This window comes from Stegodyphus dumicola, chromosome 5, assembly GCF_044657685.1.
Source record: "Stegodyphus dumicola isolate Sdum_Otavi_A_Nest chromosome 5, ASM4465768v1".
In the NCBI taxonomy this organism is placed as follows: Eukaryota; Metazoa; Arthropoda; class Arachnida; order Araneae; family Eresidae; genus Stegodyphus; species Stegodyphus dumicola.
Genome location: NC_140772.1, coordinates 130,833,788 through 130,852,756, shown reverse-complemented (window position 1 = coordinate 130,852,756; position 18,969 = coordinate 130,833,788). Strand labels below are relative to the sequence as shown.

The following is an 18,969-nucleotide window of genomic DNA, read 5'->3' as shown; positions in this document are numbered from 1 at the left end:
AAAGACTCCTTATTCTTCTTCTTATTTTTTATTGCATTTAATTGTTCTAGTCAAATGCAGGACTTCCTGCAAACTAAACTGTTTGTTTTGTTACCCAATTTCATGGAGGTCATCTTCTCTGCCCAAGAATACATAAATCTAATAGCAGTGACAAACAATATCCTGGAACTGATAAACCCATTTCTAACACAGAGGTCCTTCTTTTTACAGTTTTTAACACTGCACCTCCAACTGGGGTCATCATTAACATAAAGTTTCGTGTTGTGGCCATTTTCACATACTTGTTTGTCAGGTAAAAAAACTCTCATGAAAAAATAATATGGCATCCACTTCATTACTTAGTAAATTAAAGATTGTTAACGTCCTATTCTGAAAAAAGAAAAAGAAAAAAAGTAGTGAATATATTTTTAAGTAAACAATGCAAAGTCGAAAATCTCGTCAGAAATGAATAATATAAGAATGCGCAGCAAGATCAAAAATGCGATTATGTGCTGCGGTATAAAAACATGCAGCTGGTGCTAGTATATCACATGATGAGATATAAGCACACACAGCCAGATTTTAGCGAGATATCTTGGTTGATGAGCGATTCAATCTCAGGGTCTGTATAACCAAGAAGTATGCATTATTTTCAGTATTTTATTCTACCTGTGCTCCAGGTATGTTGTATTCAGATGCTCCTGGTATGTTGTATTCAGTCAACCCTTTGATGCGCGTTATATTATTTAAAATTTTTTTTAACTAAAAACACTAGAAATCGAATATTATGATCCTAGAGACAAATAATATACGAATTAAAAAAAATCTTCTCCCGCCTATTAATCTGTAGGTGGCGGTTTCGCTGTGAAACCAGCGCGCGTCTAGGACTTTGAAACTTACTGAGTTAGTAAGAAAAAACAACTTACCTTTTTCCGTACGCCTTTCCAATGAATGACGAAATTTACGAATAAAAAAAAAAAAAAAAAAAAAAAAATGCATTTAAAAATTGCATCAAATGTAAATTTTTTACTTTATATTACAATCATCAGAAAAAAAATTATAATTTATGTAATTTTTCTGCAGCAGTGAAAACATAAGAACGTACAGAATAAGGAAATTGGGATAAATAGATGGATAAAAGCCATAAATATATTCGTGGGTTTTGCATCTTCCATAGAGGTAATTTCGTCAGTTGAGTCATATTCCTCAGAAAATTCGGGAATGGATTTCACTACATTCTGCATTTTATTCCATGTTACATCTGCAATTCTGGAAAGACCTGGTAAATTTATATCATCATTTTCTGACTGATCATCACTTTCATCTTCTATATTTCCATAAGCAGGAGGGAAGGGGGTAAAGGAGTATTTCCTTCTACTTCACTTTCATCCTCAGAGACCACTGATTCTGGATCTGAAGGTAATTCTTCAAGTAACGCTAATGCATCAGCTATTTTTAACCCTTTGCGAGGCATTTTGAATCTCAACAGTAGAAAATAAAATATTGGCAAAATATTTTAAATTTAATTAAATTTTTGCACGATTTCTATTTTTAATTATTCAAAAATATATTTACAATTTTTTGGAACCACACAAAATAATTTAGAAAATCACAGTACTAGCATAGAGAGCAAGCATGTTGAAAGCAGAGAGCAATCTCTGGAACGAAAAATATTTTATGGGGGGCAGGTGCATGTATTGTTTGGTAATACAATAACTCTGAGATTTCAAAACCCCTTATCTATATCTGGGTGAAAATAAAGACTTCTATTTCAAAGCAGCAAACATTACTATAAAGAGCAGTGGTTTCAGGGCATGACCACCGAGCCTCTAGGGAAATGTGAGCATTGTAACGTAATGCTCTAGTGGGGCAGTGGTCGCGCCCTGAAACCACAAAGGAAATACCATAAATATACACAGGTTGTTTATATATGCAGTTTTTGCTGTATTTTTATTGTTTATGATAGAAATAATGATGTGCGATAAAAATTTTTAAATTTTAAGTTATTAATATAAATAAAAGGAAGTTATTTTGTCTCACTGAAAATGAATTTTAAAAGGCATCCGATTTAAAATACTAAGACCTAAAAAATGTATAGTTCTGCAGTAATTTCGCGTTATTTAGAGGTAAAAGATAAGTAATCAATCGGTTTTCACTCAAACAGTTTGGAAACAAGAGCGGAAAAAATTTCGAAAATTGGTGGTTTCAGGGCACGACCACCACCCCTCAAAGGGTTAAGTCAATTTTTATATTTCATCCCCATTCTGATCTTTATCTGATTTCTTTTTGTTATTTTGTTAATTAAGTATTTCTTGTATATTATTTCCAGGGTAGCATTTCGTAATAATTTTGTTTATGTGTGTTTAGAGCTCCTTGTTTTAATTTTGATATTTTTAAAATACAAATGCATGGATCTGTTGGTAATAAATAATTGTTTGTGCTTTTTTTTTTTTTTCCCCCTGCTTTTGTTTTTCTGCATTCTGTAACAAAATGTCTGAGTCTTTGAATTAAAGCACATTTTTTCATACTTTTCTCAAGTACCTGTTTGTTAAAAATTTGAAATTTCAGGCATAAATATTAAGAAAATAAAATAGTAGGTACTATAAAAAATTTGGTAAAATTTATTTTTTCAAAATATGATCTGAAGTAGGGGTTCTCAACCGGTGGTATACATACCACTGGTGGTACGCAAGTGAAATATAGGTGATGCGCAAAGGAAGAAAGTATTTTTAACTACTAAATTAAAAAATTAAAAACCTGACATCATGTTTTTTCTCTAACACTCATAAATTTATGTGATCTGAGCTTCATTCAAGGTCAATAGCCACTCATTCCGTTTTTATTTTCACAAATATTCTTTTAGCATAGAAAAGGATGTTGTATTCAATAGGAAATAAAAAGAAGTTTCTATAAAAAGATAATAGTATCTTATTAATTCTTTTAGAGTTGATTGATTTATTACCATGTCTGTACTTTATATGTCGCTGCCATTTCCAGGCTTATATTGCTTCATTTTCAATTAGAATCATACTTTTACGTCGATTTGCTGTCTCTAACAGCAGATATTAAGTGTTCTTGTTGCTTTGTATTCTTTACTTTTCTGTGGGATTTGAGAATATCATTGCTTAATTTTGATGAAACGTAATATCTTGTGCATTTAAATATTTGTGAAAAAAATAATAAAAACAAACCTTGATTTTCAAAAAAAAGGGGGGGGGAGCTAGGATTGGCTAAGCGAAAAGTGAGGATTCACAGGTGATGAATCCTGGAGAATGTATTTAAGGTGACCAGATTTCGAAATTTGGGACGCTAGATATACATATATTTTTAAATAATTCTTTTTTTACAAATAAATTACTTATTATTATTGTTGTTATTGTAGGGGAGGTTTAATGTAGGTTAATATATACATAATAAATAGTTTTGTTTTATTTTTTAATATGTACATTTTTTTAATAAATAAAGAATGAATCAAAACTCAGTATTCATCTGTAAACAAAGTAATAAATTTGTAACTCTTCTAAATTAGTTTGATGAAGTAGCCTTTATTTCTCTGAAGCATGAATATTTCTTAGAACATCTTTTTCCTTTTTGTTATTCTTATAAAAGTCTGTACAGTTTCCATCAAAATTTATTTTGGTGATTAACATACCCTTCAAAGTGTCCTCTTTAAGCTGTGCCGTATCACTATTCTAAAAACTGTTTACAATGCTAAATACTCGCTCAGTTGCAGCATTAGTGCCAGAAAGACAAAAGAAAAACTCTGGCAGTTTTAAAACATTTGAACAAGTAATCTGGGTCTTATTAAAATATGCAGCCATTTCCATGCACCTCTGAACCAGGCACATCTTATTATTTGATGATTCCAATAGTTCCTCATATATATCAATTTCCAATAATTTATGATTTGGTATCATTTTATTAATTAACGAAAAGGCTGTTTCAACTTGACTCCAAAAAGGGATTTCATTTAATGTGATACAGTTTCCGGTTTCATCTCCTGAAATACTTTTTTTCTCCATTTCTCGAAATAAGAGCTGTCTGATAAAATGAAACAATAGCTTCGCAAAATTCAATAACTTCGTATTGTGACATGTCTCCATTCTCCATGTTTTTTAGAGTTTTTTAACATTTATTGGAATAAAGTTATCCTTTAGCTTGCTCAATATTAAAGTTTTCAGAGCATCCATTGAAGCAATTGCATCGAATGCAGACACAGCTAGATTTTCAATTGCTGTAATAACTGTATGAAATATTGAAGCCTGAGTGTTAATAAAATGTAGTCAAGCTTCTGCCGCTGAATTTTCGAAGAATTTTAAAATAAGCATGGGACATTTTTCTTAAGATTGAAAAAAAGCCTTCAATGGTACATTTGAAGTACTCTTTCAATGGCAGAAAGTAAAGCTAACTATCTTGTTTGTGAATATTTTAGTATCATTGAAAATTCAATTTCTATGAAATTATAGAAATTTCTCAATGTTTCTGCTGTACCAGTCTAAGATTTAAAGTATATCTCAGAAATAATCATTTCCGCATCAAATGGCAAAACATCAGTTGATGGTCTATAGTATTATGGGTAATATGCCCTTCATATCTGACTCCAATCAAACCATAGTTAAGGTTTTCTTTTCAGTTTAACAAAAACATTATTTTCTCCATGTCTGGCAGCTCCTTCAAAGTTAGAATTCATGTTATTGGCACAAAGACCAATAACTTTTTCTTTTAAATTATTTTTTTCAAGACGGATAGTAAAGTAGTTGCTGACAGTATCGGATGTTTTATTAGGTAAGGCTCAAATGCCACTTGAAGCAGCTTGGACATACAGTCCATAGACCTAAAGCTATTGTTGTGGCAATTAGCATCATATGCAAAAGTACCTTCTGCTGCAGCTAGTTCTTCATTCTTATCACCATTTTTCTCCTCTTTGAAAAAATTCTTTTCACTTATAATTTTTTCAGTAAATGGGTATTCCATCTGTAGGTCTTCCTTAAATGAACACTTTTTTTTTTAACTCATTACTGAAAAAAAGTCAATGGTAAAAATAAACTGCAGTAACACATACCCTTAGCATGCATCTAATGCATTGCTAATAAATAAAAAAATACATGTTGTTGCAAAATGGGAAACATCGTTACACATCATCATATTGGCAGATTTTTTAAAAAGATTTGGAACCCTTATACAAAATCAAAATGACAATGAAGTGAAAATTTTACGTTCTAAACGTGAGAAAAGAAAGATAATTTTAGATGGGTATATCTACAGTGAAATTTCAGCAAATTACAAAAGAATTATTTTTAGATACTGTGTAATAATGTGTAAGAGGATGATACATATTAACGTATGTAATGCACTTGTGATAATTAAGAAATGCATGTATATATTATAAATTCAAATGGCAGTAGAACTGATATATCAATTAAATATTGCAGTGCTGTCTGTAAGTGCAAGTCTGAACTCAACTGTGATCTGTTAGCTAAAATTCCTTGTATGTTGGGGGGGGAGAAAAATACAGGAATGACAAATAGAACTTACCCACTACAATTTTTCTAAGGTAAATAAACTCTAGATGGGGAATGATCTGCTTAGGCAGCCAGTATAGCACATGTCTCTTTACTTACACTCATAGTCTCAGTTTGCAGTCTATGCTATTTAAATGAATACATGCAGTTAAACATTTACGTTCTCACACTACTGTTTTTCGCGACAATTCAGGACCAAAAAATTAATTGTAAGAATTCTCGACAGAACCTGAAAATTCAGCTCTGTCCCAGAAAATTCAGGTCGTATGGTCACCTTAATCTACTAGCACTAAGACGATTGAAAAGAAAAGGAAAATTGAAATATAATGAAAGTTATTTATCATTTGGGGTTTCTTGAAATGGAGATGAAATGGACCCCTCAACCTCAATGTGTTGTTTGCAGTAAACTATTATCCAATCAAAGTATAAAACCATCATTTCGTAAAAGTCATTTTGAATCTAAGCATACCAATTTAAAGGTTAAAGAATATTTTAGGAGGAAATTATCGGATTTCAAAAATAGTAAACAAGTAATGAAATATTTTGTTACTTCCAGTGAAAAAGCTTTGAAAGCTAGTTACCAGTAAGCCTAAATGGGCAGGCTCACACTATTTGGAGAAAACCTTATATTATCAGCAGCTAAAGATATTGTTTTAACATTACTCAAAGAAAAAGAAGCTAATGAACTTAATAATATTCCATTATTAAATGATACAATAAGTCATAAAAGGCAAATTCCATAAAAATGACACTTATTCAAAAAATAAAACACGTGAGTATTTTGCATGACAATTGGATCAAAGTGCTGATATAATGAACTTTGTAAATAATTAGTTTACAAATGTTTCAAAGAAGATAAACGAAATCCCGAAGAGTATTTATTTTGTCAATCTGTTCATGATAGAGCAGGCCCACCAGCGGCCGAGTGGTAAAGACGCTGTCGGTCCGAGGTTCGAATCCCGCGAACGGGCTGGCTGCATGGGCGTTTTCATGGTTTTCTCCATGTGAAATGTGCATACGAGTTAGTTTCCCTCAGAAAGTCCTGCACGAAGACATCCCTCCCTTTAGGCAGATAGCCAGCCCTCTGTGCTTTGCCATAATTAAATAATTCAATCCAATCCATGAAATGAATACATGCAAATAAAATTTTCAAAGTAATTGACAATATTATGTCTGAGAAGGATATTCCTTGGAATAAGATCAGTGCTGTATGCAGTGACAGAACTCGGGCTTTAACAGGAAAACATTCCAGTGTTATTTCTTAAATAAAGATAGTCGCACCTGAAACTAAATTTACTCACTGCTCCATTGATCAAGAAGCATTAATAGCCAAAACAATCCCTGAAATCCTGAAAATCATTTTGAATAAAGCTGTGAAAATTTTTAATTTTATTAAAACTTTAAATTTGAGAATATTTACAATTTTATGCCATGAGATGCCAATGAGCATGACACGCTTTTGTTACATTTTGAAGTAAGGTGGTTATCCAGAGGCAATGTTTTAAATTGTCTTTTTGAACTTCCATCAGAAATTCAAATTTTCCTCTGTGATTAAAAATTCGAATTACAAAAATGTTTATTTAGAAATTATGCGTGACACATTTATCATATTTAGCTGATATTTTTGGAAAGTTAAATGAATTAAATTTAGGATTACAAGGACAAAATGTTAATTTGGTTACCATTAGAGATAAAATAAATGCAATGGCTTAAAAACTTGAGTTAATAATCAAAGAATTGGATTATAATATTTTTAGCTTTTTACTACTTTTAGAAAGTTTTCCAACCAAACATAATTACAAAATAAAGAATTAGTATCCCATATTAAAAATCATTGTGTTACATTGATAAGATGCAAAACAATGATTGATTGATAAGAAAATGCATTGATAAGAAAATTTGATTAGAAATCCGTTTTGTTCAAATGTACCTAAAATTTTATCTCAGGGGGGGGGGAATGCTGAAAATTTTCTGTACTGGAACTCTAACTGAAGGTTTAAAAAAATAACACACTTGTTAACTTTTAATTGAACTGGGAAAAAAAATTAAAGGCATTTCAAATAAAGCTATTAAATTATGAAATTTTATCTCATGAAGAAAAAGAACAATTGCTGGAAATTTCCTGTGATCGAACTCTAACTAAAGATTTCAAAAATAACATACTTGTGAACTTTTAGCTGAACCAAAAAATAAATAAATAAAGGCGTATCAAATAAATCTATTAAATTTTTATTGTTTTTTTACACAACCTATTTGTGTGAACAAGGATTTCCTTCAATGTTATATTTAAAAAATAAATATAGATCAAAATTAAAAGTGGATCCTAATTTACAGTTAAAACTATGTAAAATAAGACCAGACTTGAAGAAATTGATCTCTCTTAAACAGGTCCAAATTTCACACTAAATTTTGGAATGAAAGTATTAGAACTTAAATTTTGATAATTAAAATGGTAACCAATTCTTAATATGATAGTTTTTATGTGTGCATATTTAATACAAATAGCCAATAATAGGTTGTGCAAATGGTAAATTTTTTTAAAAATATTTCTATTCAGAAGTTAAAAAATAATCATTATAAAGTGTAGTGGTGGTACTAAAGTTTTTCAATTTTTGTTCAAATGGTATGCATTATTCAAAAGGTTGAGAACTGCTGATCTAAATAGTATCAAAATTTACAACAACAACTAAACAGCTTAATACTATATATTTGCTTACTTTATTAAGCATTTCTTTGAATGTAAATCATTTAAGTAGCTTCTTTTTTGTCCTAATACTTTCTCTTCAATTCTATAGACAGACATAATTTCTTATTCAGTTACAAAGTTCCACTGCTCAATTCTGTAGTTGCTGTATTGAGATTTCCGACTAACTTACCAAGTGAAATTTTTTTCGTTTTCACTAACCTTTCTGTCATTTTCTTCACTATCGGTAGCGGTATTTTCTGGATCTAGAACCATACTACATATTTCGCCATCCGTTAATTGACTGATGATTGCAGCATTGTCATCGTAATGAAAAATTTCTGTTATATCATCTTCATTTATTAGCATTTCTCCACATTTCTTTACAAAATCCATTAATTGGAAAATTTCACCTGTGGTTTGCGATATCCGAAAGCTTTCCAATTCACAGCTAAGATTTTCATCATCCTCACCATAAAACATGGTAGCTGGAAGCACATCTTCCCATGATCTTGGGATGCTTCACACAGCAGATTTCATGCTAAAATATTTAAAAAAAACTCTTGAATAGTCTTGCCATTATTCAAGAAATCTGACATGGATTTTAAAAATGCTACTTTTTATTTGCATTTCAGCTTGCAAACTATTTCGAAATCCATAGGCTTAATGATTGATGTACAGTTTTGAGGAAGGAATTACATTGATATATTACCTTTCATTAAAACTTTAAGATGAATATGAGCCAAACAGTTATCTACAATCAGGACAATTTTTGCATCATCAGGTAAACCAATCGAATTCAAATTTTGCCAAGCCTCAAGTATGAAATGATTTTCAAACCAATCATACAGTAATGTTTGTGTCATTCGTGCTCTTTTATTTGTATAATATATAATGGGAAAATCTTTATTCCTTTAAATGCTTGAGGCTGTGTATTTTTTTCCGATTATGAAGAATTTACACTTCTGCTTTCGTGCAGCATTTGCACATGCTAAAATTGTTAGTCTAGCTTAGGTATTTCACGGTACATATTGAAAGAAAAGATCAGTTTCAGCAGCATTGTAAATTTGTCCTGGAGTTAACGTTTCATTATTAATGAGTTTAATGAATTCAAATGCAAGTAGTTCAGCAGCTCCAGTATCAGCTGAAGCTTTTCACCTGAAATTTCTAATTGCATTATACCATGGTGATTTTAAAATTAATTTGTTAACTAATCTGTCGAATATGTGCACTCAGTTTTTAAGTTCATTTCTTCATGCAATATTTTGGCTTGAGCCTAGTATAGGAGCCGTCAATGCTATGTCCTCCTTGCGTCTCTGTGTGACCATTCAATCATCACTTTGTCACTTTTATAGCATAGCGAATAATTTTTATATTATTCATTGTGAGTGGAGTGTCAGAATCCACAAAAAATTAATAAAGTTCCTTTTTCTGTTATGTCATATACAGTTGATTTTCCAATGCCATACTCCTTGCATAATTTTGAGACAGATATACCTTTGTCCATTTTTTGCAGCAATTCCACTTTTCGTTTAATGCACATTGAAACATGCTTTCGCTCTGCAGATCCTTTTACAGAATTACTTAAATCTGTAATCATGGCCAAGTGTAATGTCACAGCATAAATGATTTCCATATTCTTCATAGTTCAATCACTAATATATAAAAAAAATTGTTTAGGCATTGCTGCATGTCATGTATTGATAAACATACAGTGATGAAAGCGAAGTGTAATAAATAATGATTCACCAGGTTGGCATTAGGAATATAAAATATTGGTAGTTGTAGAATCAATATTGTTTCTATGTAAAATGTTTCAGTTTGAGATGTATGTCAAGCATATATGCAGTTACAGAGTAAATTATTGATCACACAAATTTATGCTAAAATGATTGTTTCTTCAATAATGAGGTATTTTATTTAACGCTGAAGTGAAATTAAGTATCGGGATTCTCCACGTTTTCTTACCGGGAAAAAAATCAAATGCGCTTATGTCAAGCATAAAAATGAATGAATAAATAAATAAATAAATAAATATTGGTGGTGGCTTTAAGGTCCACATTTTAGATCATTCTGGATATTGGACATCCGGGTCTTGGACTTGTACTCTATCTATTTACCTTGTATTTATTTCCCATTGATAAATAGATTTAATGCTTCAAAAATCAATTTTTATTAGTGACTTTAGTTCTGTCTACATTTCTTTTTAAACCTCATTCTTTCGAGTCAAATTTTCTTTTTTGAGAAGTTATTATTTTTTTAGTCAAAAGGGGCTTTGTCCCTGAAGGACTGTTGTTTTCGTTTTGCGATTTTGTGTTGGTTCACTATAAATGTCCGTTTCATTTTTCAAACTGTTGCGACCAAATGTTAGAGTCCTGCATCATATTTGAAGAAATTAAATATTGAAAAATCTGCGTAGATGTATGTATATTTCTCGCATTGTGATAAAACAATGGTACGTAGAGCCATCGAATTTTGAATGACGCAATCTTACTGCGAATATGGGCATGTGGAAGCCCAAATTTGAAATTTGGACTTTTGTTTTATTATTGATTTCATATTTTGTAAAATTTTAACAAATTTTTGATTAACAAACTCAAGTATTTCAAACCAAGCAATGGCAACATTGTACACAAAAACATTTTTATCTCCACGTGCGAGACTCGGTATCGGAAATTCTAAAGATATGCTGAAGGTAAAACTATTTTGCGATATTGCTCTTGAACTGAATTTTATGGTTTAAGTGCAAAGAACGTGATATTTAATAAATAAAGGTAACAGACAAAATGTTAAAAAAATGCCCCTTTGGACTTAATTTAAAATCTGAAACCTTTCAGATTTTATTCTTTTTCTTTTTGAATGAATTAGAAGCCACTGATAGTTAATCTAATCAGGAAGCCTGAAATATTTTAGCCATATTATTTGATTCTGAAAACTTCTGCATAGCTGATGCTTTGCAATTAGGCATATACTGTCAAAAGTCGTTAATTCGGACACCCATAATCCGGAATGATCTATAATCCGGACCTCAAAGCTACAAACTTTCTACGCATGCGTCGGGTTGACGTAAGACCTTTACGGCTGCGAATTTGTGTGTGCGCGTGCGCAAAATGCGCTTAGGAATGCGCGTTTAATGTACAACGGACGGGATAAGCTAAGCTAAAATTATCTAATTATCTATTTCAGTGAATGTTGCAGATTGCGTTGTTCCTTAATCTTCGAATTGGATCCGCCTTATTATTTTTTGAAGACTGTTAGAGCAATTTTATAAAAGTAAGCTTGAACTTTCGATTATGTCAAATAGAATTTCCAATATATATTTACTAATATGTAAATGATATACAAAGCAAAAGTATCTTTCGGAGTCCATTAAACAAAAGTGGAATAGCTGCAAAAAAATGGATAAAGGTGAACACCTTTGTTTATCTAAACTTTAACGTTTGTTTATCTACCTAAATTTTGTTTATCTTTAATGCTGCTGCGGTGCAATGAATTGGAAGTTGATCTGTCAGCACTATCCTTATCTTAAGAGCAGATGTTTTTATTTTATTTGGCTTATAATTGCTTACTAAATGTAGTACTCTGTCTTTGATATGATTTAAATCAAATGCCTCGTCATTATAATTCGCTTCTGATAGCGAAGAAAGTGACAGAGGTTATTGAAAACGAAAAAATTTCGATTGACAAATTAGTCTGTATTCTCGACACAGCAATTATAGGACTTGAAGAGCTGAACTTTGTAACTGAACAAGAAATTATGTCTGTTTATAGAATTAAAGAGAATGTATTATCACATAAAAAACGAAGCAACTTAAACAACTTACATTGAAAGAAATGTTTAATAAAGTAAACAAATAAATATTAAGTTTTTTTTTTTTTTTTTTTTGTAAATTTTGATACCCTTTGGATCATAATTGTTCTTTATTTCGTAAATTACGGTTTCATATTTTTAATTTTATAATTTCTGTATGCCATTTTACCAGATTTAAACTGATGATCTATAACCCGGAAAAATCGATAATCCGGAATCGCCGAAGTCCCGACGAGTCCGGATTAACGACTTTTAACTGTAGTTGTGTTGTTATGGTAGTTGATCCAGCTCTTAAAGTATTACTTTCTAGGACTTTTAATCGAATTCCTTTCTGTAACTGCAGTTGAGTCTCTTATTAGAACAGAAGTTCTCAACCTAGGGAAGGAATGCAGTCAGCCTTTCATTTATCTGTTAAATGTTTAGTTCTGTTTTATCAATATAGGAAACTAACTTTAATCAAGTTTTAGTCTTTATCAACATTTACTATATTTTTGTTATTTAATTTTTAGAACACATAAAAAATTATCTAAATTTAAATAAATGAATATATATATTTCAAGTTTTGGAAAAGAAGGGGGAAATGATCATTTAACAAAGTTGATAGGAGCGCACGGGTCAAAAAATAGATTGAGAACTGCTTTATTAGAACTTGTCATTTACAGTATAAGCTTCCTTATAATAATACAGTACAAAGTCTTTAATCTGGACTCGTCGGGACTTCGGCGATTCCAGATTAGGGTTTTTTTCCGAATTATAGATCATCAGTTTAAATCTTGTAAGATGGCATGCAGAAATTATAAAATTAAAAATATGAAACCATAATTTATGAAAAAAAGAGCAATTATGATCTAAAGGGTATCAAAATTTGCAAAAAAAAAAAGCTTAATATTTATTTGTTTACTTTATTAAACATTTTTTTCAATGTAAGTTGTTTAAGTTGCTTTAATTCTATAAACAGTCTCTTTAATTCTATAAACAGACAAAATTTTTTGTTCAGTTCCACCGTTCAAGTCCTGTAATTGCTGTATCGAGAATGCCGACTAACTTGTCAATCAAAATTTTTTTCGTTTTCGATAACTCCCTGTCATTTTCTTCACTATCGGAAGCGGGGCATCGAAACATGCTTTCGCTTTGTAGATCCTTTGGCAGCTCCAGAATCGGAAACTCTTTTTGACATAATCAAAAGTTAAGGCTTACTTTTTATAAAATTGCTCTAACAGTCTGCAAAAAGTAATAAGCCGGATCCAATTAGAAGATTAAGGGACAATGCAATCTGCGACATTAACTGAAATAGATAATTAGATAGTTTTAGCTTTGCTTATACCGGCCGTTATACATTAGACGTGCATGCATAAACGCATATGTGCATGTGTAAAGGTATTTTGCACATGCATGAACGCATATGCGCATGCGTTGCGTCTACATTAACTGAAATAGATAATTAGATAATTTTAGCCTAGCTTATACCGTCCGTTATATATTAAACACACAAGCGTAAACGTATTATGCACATGCGTAAACACATCATGCATTTTGTAGCTTTGAGATCCGGATTATGGACGTCCGGATTAAAGACTTAAGTACTGTATATATTCCTTATAATTAAATCTGTTAGTGACAAAGGAACAGAGCTGCATTAATTTTATGTTTTCCTCAACTGGTGAGGAGAACTGATAGGTTTCCATTGGGAAATTTTTTATTTTATTCTGAGATCATATTTATTTCATCATTTGTAATTAATGACATTTAAAGAACTGTTTTGTTTTATCAAATTAATATCTACAAGGTTCGTATGGTCCTTAAAAGTTTGTATGATCCTTAATCAATTTTTTTTTCTCCTTAAAAGTCCTTAATTTCGGCCAAAATCTGCAGAAGGTCCTTAATTTTAATCATCTGAATTTTCTGTCTTGTTTTTACGACTGCTGTTTTGAGTGTGAATTATCATTATGGAGGAATATTTTTGACAATTCACTGACAAATATGATTACCTTTTGAATAGATTTATGGGTTATAAATTGTTCCTATTTGTAATATAAAGGATGGGATACTGGAGTTTCTCAACAAGGAGTCAAACATAAGCATTTCAAAATTATTTCATTTTTTTTTCTAAGGAAGAACATTTAAACAACTTCCTGCTTTTGGGGATTTGAATTCTTTTATTAAAGAAAGCTCTAAATTTGGCGACTTATCAACATTTTGGCAGTTTTAAAATTAGTTTCTATAGAAAAATTTTAATTTGGAGATCAGGGAATTTTTAGACAATTTTTTTGAAACATTTATAACATTGATAAATTCAACTAAAGTAATGGCCATATATTTAAATTACATTTAAGGAATAAAATTAAAATAAAACATTTTTATTTTCTGTTGCTGTCATACTATAAAGTGGCATTACTTTGCATTTTGGCAACTTATTCTATAGTATTTTGAATTTAAAAAATAAAGTAATAAATGCTATAAAGTACAGTTTACAAAACAATTCATAGCAAAAGCAAAATAGCTATATAATTAATTAAAAATTTCTTCCTTTTAATTTTTTCGTGGTAAGAATTTTTCCCATGTAATTGTCTCTGAATATTCAGAATTGTCAGAATATGCATCTGTTTTCTTTATAAAATTAATTTGACATTTTTTTCACTGATTTTTTTTTTTGAAATATTTCTAGCCCTTTTTCTTTTGCCGAATTGGTAGGGCTAATTTTTCTTTAGGATTTTACACATTGCAACTTGGAACATTTAGAAGGATTTGAAGGCAGGATTTACAGACCCACAATTCTAGAAGGCTCCAGAAAAAATTGACAAAATGAAAATGTCTTCATTGTATTAACACATAATGGATGTATTTTACAGAAAGTTTTTGATGAATTTCTTACATTTTGGGGAATTTTTGGACAATGAAACAATGAAGGACAGTGAAAACATAATGTTTGAATGTTGTACTTCTGATACTAGAAATCTTTTTCTTAACATGTTTATCTTCCCTTTATTTTCTCAACTTTTCACTAGACACAAGTACGGAAAATATCAAAAATATTTCTAATCTTTTCGCATGGATTGGCATCTATAAAAAATATTTTTTCGATTAATAAAGAAAATGAAAACTGACAATTTAAGATTCACCTTATATGTCTCAATGGATCATACACAGAGCTGACACAAGGTATTTTCCTACCTGATGCAGTCTCAGTGGATCCTAAATTCTGCTCCCACTACCTGTTTTAAATTCTAAAAGTTTTGCTATTTCTAGATTTTGTTGCTTGGCGTGTCTTTAAATTCTAAAAATTCTGCCTCATCGGCCCTGAAACCAGTCCTTTCATTTCACCTAATCATATCATATTTATCAGCTTTTTCTTTTCATTCTACATGCATTGGGGTTTTTAGAATAACAGAAGTCTTTAATTAATTCCAAAAATTCTAAAGAGGAAACAAATTGAAGAAACTAAATGCATAAAGAAAAGAAAACTATACATTGATGATATGTACAGTTATTATCATGCAAATTAACCAGTTGTTTATAATTCTAGCCTTTACTACAGTCAAAAGTCGTTAATTCGGACACCCATAATCCGGACCTCAAAGCTACAAACTTTCTGCGCATGCGTCGCGTTCACGCATGCGCACAGGCGTTTACGAGTGTGCGTAAGACCTTCACGGCTGCAAATATGTTTGTGCGCATTCGCATTTAATGTGTAATTTAAGCTAAGCTAAAATTATCTAATTTAGTTAATGTTGCAGATTGCATTGTTCCTTAATCTTCGAATTGGATCCAGTTTATTATTTTTTGCAGACTGTTAGAGCAATTTCATAAAAGTAAGCTTGAACTTTCGATTATGTCAAATAGAATTTCCGATATATATTTACTAATATGTAATTTATCTATATTTACTAATATGTATCTAGAAGCGAAAGTATGTTTCAAAATCCGAAATCTGTTTATCAATTTCGCGCTGCGGATTGGAAGTTGATCTGTCAGCAGTATCCTTATCTTCAGGGCAGATGTTTTTATTTTATTTGGCTTATAATTCCTTATTAAGTGTAGTATTTCATCTCGATGTACTCTGTCTTTGATATGATTTAAATCAAGTTCCTCGTCATTATAATTTGCTTCCGATAGTGAAGAAAGTGACCCAGAGGTTATTGAAAACGAAAACATTTCGATTGACAAATTAGTCGGTATTCTCAACACAGCAATTATAGGACTTGAACAGCGGAACTTTGTAACTAAACAAAAAATTATGTATGTTTAATAGAATTAAAGAGAAAGTATTATCGCATGAAACGAAGCAACTTACATTGAAAGAAATGTTTAATAAAGTAAACAAATATTAAGCTTTTTCTTTTTGTAAATTTTGATACCCTTTAGATCATAATTGTTCTTTATTTCATAAATTATGGTTTCATATTTTTAATTTTGTAATTTCTGCATGCCATCTTACCAGATTTAAACGGATGATCTATAATCCGGAAAAATCGATAATCCGGAATCGCCGAAGTCCCTACGAGTCCGGATTAGCGACTTTTGACTGTATAAGTTCCCCTTTCCATTTCCTCACCATAATGCAAATCAGATAGTTTTTAAATTACTGAGTCAGCTTAGATTAAAATTAAATTGTGTAGTCTAACTACTAGTACACATTTTTAGTTTGAATTTGATTGTTTCTGTTTAATTGCATCACCAAGAGCTGTAGTTGATTTTGTCAACATAGGAACGTGCCTATATGTTCCGAGGTCTTTTTTAATAAAAGGTGTATTTAAACCTTTATGTGACTTTGTAGTTACTTTCAGACATAGCGATAATTTGCTTCATGTCCATAAGAGGTTTTGGACTATTTAACTTTTACAAGATCCAGTAAAACCTCGTTACATACACTGTTAAGAGACTGGCAGATTAGGAGATAAAGTACACAGAAACTAGTGGGAACATTGGTTTGTGTATTGAAACAGATTTTTAATTTTTAGGAAAGATGTTTAAAGAGAAGGAAATTGATATAAATTAAGCCAAAATGTCTGAGAAGGCTTCAAATTAAAAAGACATATAAATATTTTGTTATGTGTTGTTGCTTTTAATGTGGAATTACCCTAATACCATTTAAGAATCAATGTAATGACATTGATTTAAAACTGGCAATTTAAAATTACATGCATTTTAAACTCTGAAGTGTTATTAGATTGTGATATTAATAGTGTTTTCCAACAAATGTTTTTAAAAAATGAATAAAATTTAATAGTGTCATGTAAATCTGTAACGATTAATTGTATTTAACTACCTAATTTAATTATTTGTAACTAGCCACTCACCTTTAAAAGTTATCTCTGTATATTAAAGTTATTGCCTTTCATTAATCCTTACTGTCACCACATGATAAAGCACAAAAATATACAAATTCATGTAAAATTTATTCTTTGCATCTAGTGAGACTTAAAATAATACAAAACAACTTATCACCTCTGGTGCATTAGTGGCTTATTGGAACCTTAAAATATATTAATTAGGTTACAATGGCAGGAACTCTACATGAAGCTATAGCACTAACTGCATCAGGCTTTCAGGTTTGTTCTGATCAACAGATCTCTCTCTAGGCAAGCAACAGCCAATCTTCTGGTATGGATCATGCTGATTATGATTTTATTTCTCATTTTAACCTATGGCATTTGACATAAACTCTACGTGCTATTCACTAAACCTCTAGACTAAGAACATGGCAAAATGAGACGTTAAAAAAAAAAAAAAAAAAAAAAAAAAAAAATCAACATAAAGCTGTTAGTAAAACGTAAATAAAATGTCCCTAATCTTCTTCTCAAATTTGTTTTATAATTATGTGTATTAAGTTATGTTTATTAAGAATTTATCCTACTTACAGATCTCTTTTATTCTTAGAGGTTTATTACAAAAACGGAGTTCAGACATAAGTTGATTGAATTTTAATTGAATTTATTCAGCTCCCATTTGCTGATAGGTCTTTAATTTTTTTTGTTAATGGTCTTTAAAAGTCCTTAAAAGTACTTAATTTTCATGTGGAAATGTGTCCGAACCCTGTATCTATGATAAGTGTTCACCCTTTATGCCAAATTTCCATGAAGTACAGCTTATGTTATCTTATACTTTTTATATGGGATATCCTATGTTTTTTCAAAATCAAAATAATAGCTATCTCATGCAATAATTTTACAAAGGAAGTCAAAAATTGGGGATTTCTGTAAATTAATTAAAAATTACATAAAAAATTGAAAATTGGAGGATAAAAATTGCTTGATTTGTTCTCCTCATTTTTGTTTATTTGTGAGAACATTTAATAATTATAAAGCAACTTGGCATAATATTAATACTATAATAAATACATTTTCATATTGCATTCTTTTATCTGTTAATGGGATTTAATTTTGTGGTAGTTACTTCTTACAGGTTACTTTCTTTCCGTGCAAGTAAAAGTTTAATTATTAGCTATTGCATTAGAAGCAACAACTTGAAGTTAGAAGAATCCAAACTGGAGCTTTTAACTTATTGTCAAATCATTGACTATAAAGTGTAAACAATACATTGGCTTTTCCTCCAGCCATTAAAATATCTTCTCATAGGTAAATGATATATGAGAAGATATTTTCATAAATTCTGATTTTGTAGGGATATGTACAATTTATTTATTAGTTTAAATAAGGTTTATTTTACATATCCTTTTGATAACACACCTGTAAACATATTAAGTTGCTGTTAAGTATTGCATAAGTGTACTGACTGAGATGCAAGCAATTAAAATCTTTCTAATTTCTTTCATTTAAAAATGGAAAGGGTGTTTTTTTGTTAATCCATGGTGGCCATGACATAAGCCTTTGACAACATTTGAAATTTGCATGCTGCAGATGGATTATTAAATTTTCAATTTTGATTACTAGTCACAGTGGCTGTTTTAACAAGGATGTACTATGAATAGTACCCTAAATAAATAAAAAAAAATAATGAAATGCAATTTTATATTA

The 18,969-nt window shown here is 30.4% G+C and overlaps 1 protein-coding gene across 2 annotated transcripts in view; it reads left to right on the top strand.

Annotated features, from left to right (window-relative positions):
• LOC118193643 (2-oxoglutarate and iron-dependent oxygenase domain-containing protein 3-like) overlaps positions 1-18,969 on the top strand; it is a 75,129-nt gene that overhangs the window by 19,785 nt on the left and 36,375 nt on the right. The window lies entirely within an intron of this gene.